We start from the raw sequence: 10,164 nt of genomic DNA on the forward strand, positions 1-10,164 counted from the left end.
ATATCGAATACGTCACGGGAAGCTTGCCAGGTAGTTTTCTCATTTGCTCTATCATACTTTCTTGGACTTCATTGACTATCTGTATAATAATCATATCTTGAGCTCATTAAAATCCTCATCATGGTGTTTCTGTAGTCATTATCTGAGAAGGTATAGAGCTGGTTGGTACTAATAGAGCCCTCCATGCTATTATCTCTACTTGTTGAGCTTGGCAGATTTCTACACAGTTCTCTATTATGTCTGTTGCTCTCTAATGATGAATCTGTATAATTTTCCCTTGAGAGAACTCCTCTTAGGATTAGGATAAATTTGCTCCTTCCCTCCAGTCAGTCCTCATATAGTGACAGGACATATCCAACAAGTAGAATTGTAGCGACGCAGTCCAGGGTACAGCAGTGGTGAGAAAGAAGGCAGTTCACTTCAGTTTCCAAAAAAGGCCCTCATGATGTCAGCAGGAAGGTTGATCTCACCTGGGAACAAAACAAGCAGAGGGTCTGGGCTGTCAGTATGGCCCTGCAGAGATGGCTGAGGTCAGGCATGGAGGCTGCCAGGAGCTGATCTATTTCACAAATTTAGAATTTTCAGGTATTCTAAAGAGAAGCATTTCAACATTTTGAGGTGTCACTGTTTATATCTAGTAATTTATCGGCCTTCAAATTTTTATACTTATGAGTTTTCTTTTCCATATTTTCATTGTCAACATTTTATTGCCATTTATTTTTTAATTTAAAAAACAACTTACACAAGTATATGTTTTAGTTTTTTTGTTACAACAACCACAACCAAAGTATCAATTTCTCTTTCCCATAGTTTATTGGACTTCCTTTCATTGATCCTCAATATCAATGTTTTAGAATTGTCTCGTAAATTATTTATATTGAAAGTTATTGTTCCTTCCTTTGTTTTTATACAGTTAATTGATCAGTTCACTTGATCACTTGACATCCCGTTACTCATCGATTTGCTCAAGTGGGCGCCAGTAACGACTCCATTTGTCCCTGTGGCGTGCTAGTGTAACCCAGTGGCATCTGCTTACTCCAGGAACATGAAGAGCCTCAAACCATTCGTTCGGGGTCTTGACGAAGAGATCTGACCATCTCGTAGGTGGGTGACCATGTGATCTTTTGATGTTCTGTGAAATCCAGTTAGTTGTTGTTATTAATTAAAGTGTTTAAGCACTTGGCTTAAATATCTCTATTCCTTTAAGTACTATTTATCTAACTATTTTTATGTTCTTTTTATATCTCTTCCTTTTCTTCTTTTTGGATTTTCAAAAATTTTCATTCCATTTTCTTTCTCTCTGCTCTACACTTGTCTCATTCTACCCACTAAACTTCCTTCTCCACCATGCTCCAGACTATTGGAAGGTTATACATAATAGGTAAAGGCCCTCCCGTTGATCGTCGATTTGCTCGAGCGGGCCCAGTAACGTCTCCATTGGAGACTTTGTTGTTACTGTGTCTGGCATATCGAATACTCTCGGTAGCTTGCCGGGCTCTCCGAGAGGGGCGGAGGAATCGAACTCGGGTCGGCCATGTTGGCCGCTTGTAAGGCAAACGCCCTACCCGCTGTGCTATTGCTCCAGCCCATACATAATAGAGTACATCAAAAAGTTTCTTTGGTTCCTGACTTCTGGTTAGTTTTGCCTAATGGAAATCACTGTGGGAGGTTGAACAGTGGGAAAAATATGATTTTGTGATATCTATTCTCTTTTGACCCTGTTTGTCATATTTACAGTATTCCTCTCCTGCAAAGTAATCCACTATTTGGACGGTCATGTTACCTCACCCTCTTCGTATTACTCCTGCGGGAATTTCAGGTGTGGAGAACTCTGCAAATGGTACTGATAAGGCTGTGGCTGACAGACTGTCCTTTGATTTTGATCTAGGAATCATGTGGCTTTCTACCTGCATCCTTGCAGCAGTAGTGAGCTAACCTTTTTTTCAGCTTGCAAGGGCATAAAATCCCAGTTCTTTCTTGACACACAAGTGTGCTACACTATCTCTTCAATTTCATTTTGTACTGTTAAAATTGCTCATGTCTTTTTAAAGAACAGCTTTATTAAACTCTCCTCCAATTACCCAAATTGAGTGTGCAGTCTGTTTCCTGATTCATTACCTTCGAAATAATATACACGTTCACTATTCTCTTAATGATTATATCTGAGGTTATAACATATGTCTTTGACTTACTACAAATATATTTATGTTACTATAAATTAAAATTCATTAAGTTTCCCAGATAATGCAAAAATTTTAGAATAGTATGTCACTGTATACCATTCTCTCAGTGCCACTTTGGTTTTATTGTTTTATATATATATATATATATATATATATGAATCTCTGTCTGTGTTTCTATGTGCTAAGTCTTCATAAAATATGACTAATATGATTTTTAAAGTTAGTACTCACTTGATGAAAATCACAGACTGCTAAGTCTACTGGTCTTAGACTGTTAAATCTAAGAGTCTGTATTTTTATCTAAAAATGACCATCTAGCCACTGTTTTTCTATCCATAATATTGAGTTATAGTTTGCATATAATTCAGTATTTCTAACATAAAATCAAGTCATTTTTTGTAAATACACAGATTTGTACATATAGCAGTACAACCAATTCTACATTTCCATCTTCTACAAAAGAAGTTTATTTTCAGTGCTAGAGAGAAAGTATGGGGCAAGGTGATTGTCTTGAGTGTGGTAGAGCCTGGTTAAAACCTGATAGTATGAATGATCTCCCTCAGTCATTGCCAGAAATGACCTCCTTATCCGAACCAGGAATATCCCCTAAGTACTACTGGATGTGGTTCTAAGATTCAAACAACACTTCTACCCTCTTCTGCCTTAAAATAATAACATTCTCATTAGCAATCATTAAGAACTTCAGGTTTCCACCCACTGCATCTCTGGGAAAACAGTCCCTCCATTCCTCATTTGTTGGATGTTTCTGTAGATTTGCTAAATCTAAACATTTCACATAGAAGAAATGATGCAATGTGTTTTTTTTTTATAAATGACATAAATTTGAAAGTTTCAAACATGTTTAGCGTATATTAGTATGCTCATTTTTTATGATGTGTATACTTTCTGGGTTCATTTGTTAGTTGATGACATTTGAACTGTGTCACTTTTTGACTATGTGAGTAGTGCCACAATGAGCATTTGTATACAAGTTTGTGTAGGCATGTGTTTTTATTTCTTTCTGGAATTTCCAAACCATATGGTAACTTAAATGTTTAAGGAACTCTTAGAACATTTTTCAAAGTGACTGTGTTTCTTTAGCTTTCCCTCATCATGTGAGGGTTTTTGTTTCTCTATATTTCAATACTTGTTGTAATGTCCCTTTGACTATAGGCATACTAGTAGCTGCCAAGTAGTATCTCCTCATGATTTTGATTTGCATTTCCCAGATGGTTAATGATGTTAGAACATCTTTTCATGCATTTACTGGCCATTTGTATATCTTCTTTGGAGAACGATCTAATGAGACTTTTTGCTTTTATTTTATTTGTATAATTTTCCTTTTCATTATTATCTTTAAATTTTTTGTTTTATTTAGGGGTCTGCACTTGTGGGACCACCTGGGGATACAGGGATCAAATCTAGGTCAGCTATGAGCAAACCAGGCACTTTACCTGCTGTATTATCTTTCAAACCCCAAGATTCTTTATTCTGCTTTTTGTTTCTTTGTTTGAAGGACATACTTGGAAGTACTTAGGAGCTATTGCTGGATCTCTGCTCAGGAGTGATCCACAGCAGTACTTGGGGGACCATTTTTGCATGGTGCCAGGGATTTGAAGAGGGTTTATAACATGCAAGCCAAGCATTTTACCTCCTCTTCTATCTTTCTGGCCTTCTGTATCACAGATTTATTTTGCTTTGTTTTTGATTGGGGGGGTGCATAATTGATGGTGTTCAGGGTTTACTCTTGGCTGTGCACTCAGGGAACGCTCCAGATAGTGGTCAGGGGATCATACGGGATGCTGGGGATTGAACCCAGGTCAACTGGATGCAAGGCAAGCACTTTGTCCACTATACTATTTCTCCATCCTCCTAGACTAATCTATTTAGCCAATATTCAAGATTAAAGTATGCTGTCAGATTTATGATTTTCAAATATATTCTCCAGCTCTGTAGGTTTTTTTTTTCCACTTTGATGGTTTCTTGATTTTGGTAAGACTTTTTTTTTGACACATGTTCTTAGTGCGTCATATGTAAGTAAGTCAAGCTCTCAAAAATTTACTCTTTACTTTCTTTTAGGAGTTATATGGATTTCACATTTATGTATAAATTTATGGTACATTTTATTTTGAAAGAGAGGAGTTCATATTTATTCTTTAGATTGTGTGCACCTAGATGTCCTGGCATTATTTATATAAAAGATTTGTTTTTCTGTTGAATTTTTCAGGTATTTTTGTCAAAAGTTAAGCTTAATTTTGAATGTTTACTTTTGAACTTTCAATTATATTCATTAAAGGTTAACTTTTTGAAAATTTTTTATAATTTTATTTATTGAATCACCGTGAGAGCAAGTACTAAACTTTTGGATTTAAGTCTCGGTCATACAATGAAACACCTGTACCTTTACCAGTGCCCATTCTCCACACCCAACAACCCCAGTATACCCCCATTCCACACCCTCCCCCTACCTGTGGGGCAGATGATTTCAACATTACTCTCTCTCTACTTTGATTACATTCAATATTTTCACACCAGATCCACAATTATTATTTGGGATTTTACCCCAACACTCAGATCTGCTGAAAAGGCAACAGTAGAGAAGTTGTTTTCTATTGCTGGTTATGAATAACATATGATGTTGTGTGGCTGCAGTAGTGGCCGTGCAATTTTGAAATTCTGAAATTTTAACAATTAAATCTGGAGGGATTTCTGCCAAAACCTGCTGGGTTCCGAGATTTGTTCCTGAGTCTCTTGGATCATGGCCGTTAAGCAGCTTTATCAGGAGCCAGAAAGGCTGTTCGTGGGTGGCGACTCAGGGTCTTGTTGGGATGGGGAGGAAAGGGCCGGATCCACCCCCATCTCATGAGGCCCTGAGTGTCTCGTCACTGCTGGCCCAAACCTGACTGTCCAGTGGTCTTTGGAGGATGGGGACCACGGGGCTGCCAGGGGGAACAGGCCAAGGCACGAAACCTAATCCCACCTGGGTTGGCCCAGTGCAGGTAACCTACTGCAGGGACTGGATGCATTTCTGCCAAGAGCCGTTGGCTTTTGAGATTTGTTTCTGAATCTCTGGGGTCATGGCCATTAAGCAGTTCAATCAGGAACCATCGAGACCATGCCTCCAATTATATAGCTGAGCCAGAGGTGGTTTGTGGGTGTGTCTCCCACATACCTAATTTTTGGCCGTTTACTTTCTAGGTAAAGGTTACCCCAAGTTTTGGGGGTGTGGCCAAAGGCACAGCAGCAATTTGGGGGTATCTGGAAGTCTGAAGGCGCCATCAGGCTGCTGATGCCCTCACCTCACAGGTACAGATTGACCTGCTGGTGGCACCATACCCCCGCAATTTTAAATTTTTATTTATGCGAGCAGTACTCTATTTCTCAGAGGAAAAGAAAAATATTGATTGATAAAATATATATATAAATTATATATAAATACATATTTTATATATATATCCTGTACATGTAGGTTAAATCCATCAAAGTTAAATAAGTTTGTTATCTGTGAACCACATGTTAAAGCTTAGGTAGTAGCCAGAGATATAGCTCAAAGTGCTTATAGGATTACATTGGTTTGCCCTTCCTCCCTGGCCGCTGGAAGCTTGGTGTTTGTTGATTGCTCCCTCAACCTGTCAATTACTTTTGTCTCCTGATCAGACTCTGACTTGTAAATATTGTCTTTCTCTTCTCCTTAATGTCCTATGCATGGTTAGCTATTACAAAGCAATTGTTTTTTGTATGGATACTGGAAGACAGTTAAAAAGACAAGCCTGTGGCTTGGGAGTTGATTGACTCCAGATAATATTACCTCCTGCACATCTGTTTTCTCGATTTAAGCCTCAGTTGCCCTTACTTCCTAGATCCCCCAAAGTAGGGTCCCAACGAGGGACTGGATAGACTCAGGGCAAGCGGTGAGTTAGCTACCCTGGCATCGAAATGGGCCTGGCCAAAGTTCCAGAATGCTTAGCTATAAGTTAAGAGTATGGTCATGGACAAATTCTGTCATGATCCAAAAAGTAATAACTAGATTTTGACCTTGCTGGGTTTAGGAATAATTGATCCGGCCTGAGCACTGTAGTCTGAGTCTGTGGCGAGATATCCCCAAGAGAGTCACCCTGCAAGCCTAAAAGTGTCTATTACTGTGTCCATACAGAATGGTAAATATTAGGAAGTGGAATTAAAGATGTTAAATAAATTGCTGTAAGGAGAAACATACATTAAGGGCTGTTTTGCCCTCCTTAGCTGCAGGTAGTCTGGAAGTCTGGAAAAACATTTTGATTGTGTTTCCCAAGGGGGGGCATTGTTGGGGAGGCGAGTTGAGAGGAGAAGAAGAGCAGCTGCAAGGAGGTGAAAAGTTGCTGTGGGGGTAGAGAGTGGAAGGAGTGACAGAGCAGACCATTACAGCAGGGGTAGATTGAGTGAAACAGAGTTCGAGGAAGACTGAGGAAGAGACAGACAGAAATGGACAGAAGAAAAGACACAGATTAGATGAGAAGGTTGCAAGCTAGAGAGAAGGCTGAGAGCTGAGAGTAAGAGTGGCTGGGGAGATTGGAGAAGAATCACAGAGAGAGTTGTAGAGTGAGTTAGAGAGAGGGTTGGAGAGAGCTGGGAGAGACGGAGATTGAATAAACGGCAATAATCAGCAACCAGCTTGACCCTCATTCTTCCTTTGTCCATCCAAGGCACTGGCCGTCCTGGGTGGGAAAGCAGCTCGAGAGCACCGAATGCGGGCAGCAAGAGAGAGCTGCCTGGAGAGCCCGCAAATGTCTGCTAATGTGTAATCCCCTAGCGGAGGAGTTTACACAGATATGCACAGGAAGGGATTTCACAGTGCTGGAGTGTATACCTTGCATAAGAGTCCCAGGTTTCATTTCTATCACTGCATGGTCTCTCAGCCTCCACTGGAAGCTGAGGGTGTGGTGATCATCATTGGGTGTGCTAACTAATGCAGAGGATATTAGGAAGAAGAAAGAGAATGCCTTTCAAAGAAGGCACAGTAAAACAAGGAATTAAGTTCTGATTTAAATTATGCAGATTTAAACTCTGTCTTCTCCATTGACTAAATCTTTTCCATAGACTTAATGATGGTGTTACATGTAATTACCTCCCTATTCTGCTTTCAGGCCTCATTTCACAAAATTAAACTTTCACAAAAGACATATTTTGAGGTGGCAGATTTTTTTGCTCCTTTGTAGTTCTACCTTTGAATTTTCTTAAGAAGTTGCACAATTTAGAATTACTCAGTTATTTCATAGAACCAGTTTTAGCACTGAGAATAAATCAATCCCAGTAGATAATTGTTTTCATATTCATGAGGCAGCTCTATAGGTGAGTCCCTGAATTAAGTTTATATAATGCAGGTATTAAAAACATTTCTGCAGTGACAGTGAAATTTATCTTTGTAGAAAAGGCTAGACAGTTTTTATTTAAGAATCATACATTTATTTTCTATGCTTTTTTTCCCCTCTTTTTTGGATATGCCAAGCTGTGCTCAGGGACAATATGGGTTTCTGAAGATCAAACCCAGGTCAGGCATGTGCAATACACGTGCTCTTCCCACAGTGTACTATATCTTTGGTTCTTTCAGAACCTGATACAGATAAAGGACACATCTGACGAGCAATAAGGATAAGAAAATTATACAAAAAATTTATTTATTCTGAGAAGAGAGTAATACTATGGCCAGCTTGTGAAGAATCTATTGGATATACTATTGTCTTCTTTTAAATGTCATTCTCCCAAGGATGGTTATTTTAGAAAGTATTTCCCCCTAATTAAAGTTGGAATTTCTAGTATCAGTAGTGGAAATGACCTTAGAAGTTACCTGCACTTAAAAATGTATTTATTTATCTCCTGCCATGGCCTTCAGATGTCAACCTGATTTATGTAAAATGTTAGCATGTTTGGGCTGGAGCGATAGCACAGCAGGGAAGGGCATTTGCCCTGCACGCAGCCGACACAGCTAACTCGGGTTTGATTACTCCACCCCTTTTGGAGAGCCCAGCAAGCTACCGTGAGTATCTCACCTGCACGGCAAAGCCTGGCAAGCAACCCATGACATATTTGATATGCCAAACACAGTAACAAGTCTCACAATGGATATGTTACTGGGCCTGTTCGAGCAAAATCGATGAACAATGGGAGGACAGTTCTGCAGTGCTCCAGTTTGCATGTTTATGAGATTTTTTTAAATGTTCAATTTAAGTCCTATTATAAAATAACGTTTGAGCAAATAGTGTAATAATTCTGCTTAGGTTGTTCCTTGCTTTGTGAAGAAAGAATTAAAGTTCTAAAGCTATATGCCTGACACTTTTACTGACCACATTCAGTACAATATTTTTTTAAGTGTAAAAGAAAGCCGTTACAGTGTTTACCTCAAGATGGGCATTGTTGTACAGCACTAAAATATGATGATGAATACCTATCAACATACTTATTTGTGCCTACCTTTAGTAGATCAAATTTGTGCACTCTTTAGACTCTTGACCTCCGTATGGTTGGAAGAGATTCAGCCATCAAGCTTTTACATGAAAATGTATAGTTTTTATTGCCCAAATGTAGTCATTAATTATTATTTGAAATGAAAAAAATTACCTCTTCCCTAAATAGAAATGCCGGTAAAGCCAAAGACAAGATAATAAACAGAAGTCTTAAGTGATCATCAGCATTAGATTTGGAGAGAGAGAGAGAGAGAGAGAGAGAGAGAGAGAGAGAGAGAGAGGAGAGGAGAGAGAGTGTTGGGGGGGACAGCAAGAATTTCTTTTTTGATTTTAAGAGCCATAGTATACTGTTAACAATATGGTTTCATGCATATAAAGTAGCAACACCACACCCTCCACCAGAGTTCCTCCTCGCTTACTCTCCTGAGCCCCCACCAGGATAAACTCAGTTCTGTAGACTAAGGCACAGCTTCTCTCCTTTGTTATTCTCATACAAAAGTCGGGGGAGGGGGACTGCTGAAAGAGATTGAGACAGTGCTAAAATAAAATAGAAGTGAAAAGAGGAGCCAAGAGAACAGTGGCACAAATAGCACGTGCCAGATCTACAGCAGCTCTCAATGCTCTGAAAAGTTGGCTGATGGGGTCATTCAATTTCTGCATGAATAAAAGTAATTGCCCTTTAAATATTCTATCTCAAAGAAAAGTGAAACCAACCCCACAGAGCCTAGACCTCACTGGGACTGTGTAGATGACGGCAGTGCAGCCTTGACCATTATGGTGGATGGAATCATGGCAGATCTTGATGTGGTGTTATGGGTAGCAGGCTGCTACAGAGGTAGAATTTTGGCATTACTGAGAAGTGCTCTTTGGGTTCAATCTGGCACCTCTACAGATTGTGGGTCCAGGAATTGAGTAGGCACTTCAGGTTCCCCCCCTGGAGGACCACCTCAGGTGATACTCAGGTGGCCCTGGGCCATTCATCACTGCCACTGGCAAGATGTCTGGGCAGTCACTGCTCTCCCAGATCATCCCTCACTACTGGTGTCACTTGCAGCATATTTCACTGTAGCACTGTCCTCCCATTGTTCATCGATGTGCTCGAGTGGGCTCCAGTAACATCTCCATTGTGAGATTTGTTGTTACTGTTTTTGGCATATAGAATACACAATGGGGAGCTTGCCAGGATCTGCCGTGGGGGCGGGATACTCTCAGTAGCTTGCCAGGGTCTCCAAGAGGAATGGAAGAATCAAACCCGCGTCAGCCACAGGCAAGGCAAACGCCCTACCCACTGGTGCTATCACTCAAGCCCATGCAGAAATGGAGGAAAATCTTCCTGAGTGCCAACTGGCTGGACGCCAGACCTGAAGATGGGGACAAGTGCCCCCTGGTCAGGTTCTGCTGGACTGATGGTGGTGGTCCACCCAGAGAGCCTGAGTTGCATACAGTATCTTCCCTGGCTACTGTCCTGGTCCTCGCCAGGACCATGGCTGCTGTCATCACTGAGACCCAGAGCAGGCCAACCTGGACCTGTTGGGGTGAGA

The sequence above is a fragment of the Sorex fumeus genome, unplaced genomic scaffold (genome assembly GCF_029834395.1).
Source record: "Sorex fumeus unplaced genomic scaffold, SorFum_2.1 ptg000009l, whole genome shotgun sequence".
NCBI classification, from domain to species: Eukaryota; Metazoa; Chordata; class Mammalia; order Eulipotyphla; family Soricidae; genus Sorex; species Sorex fumeus.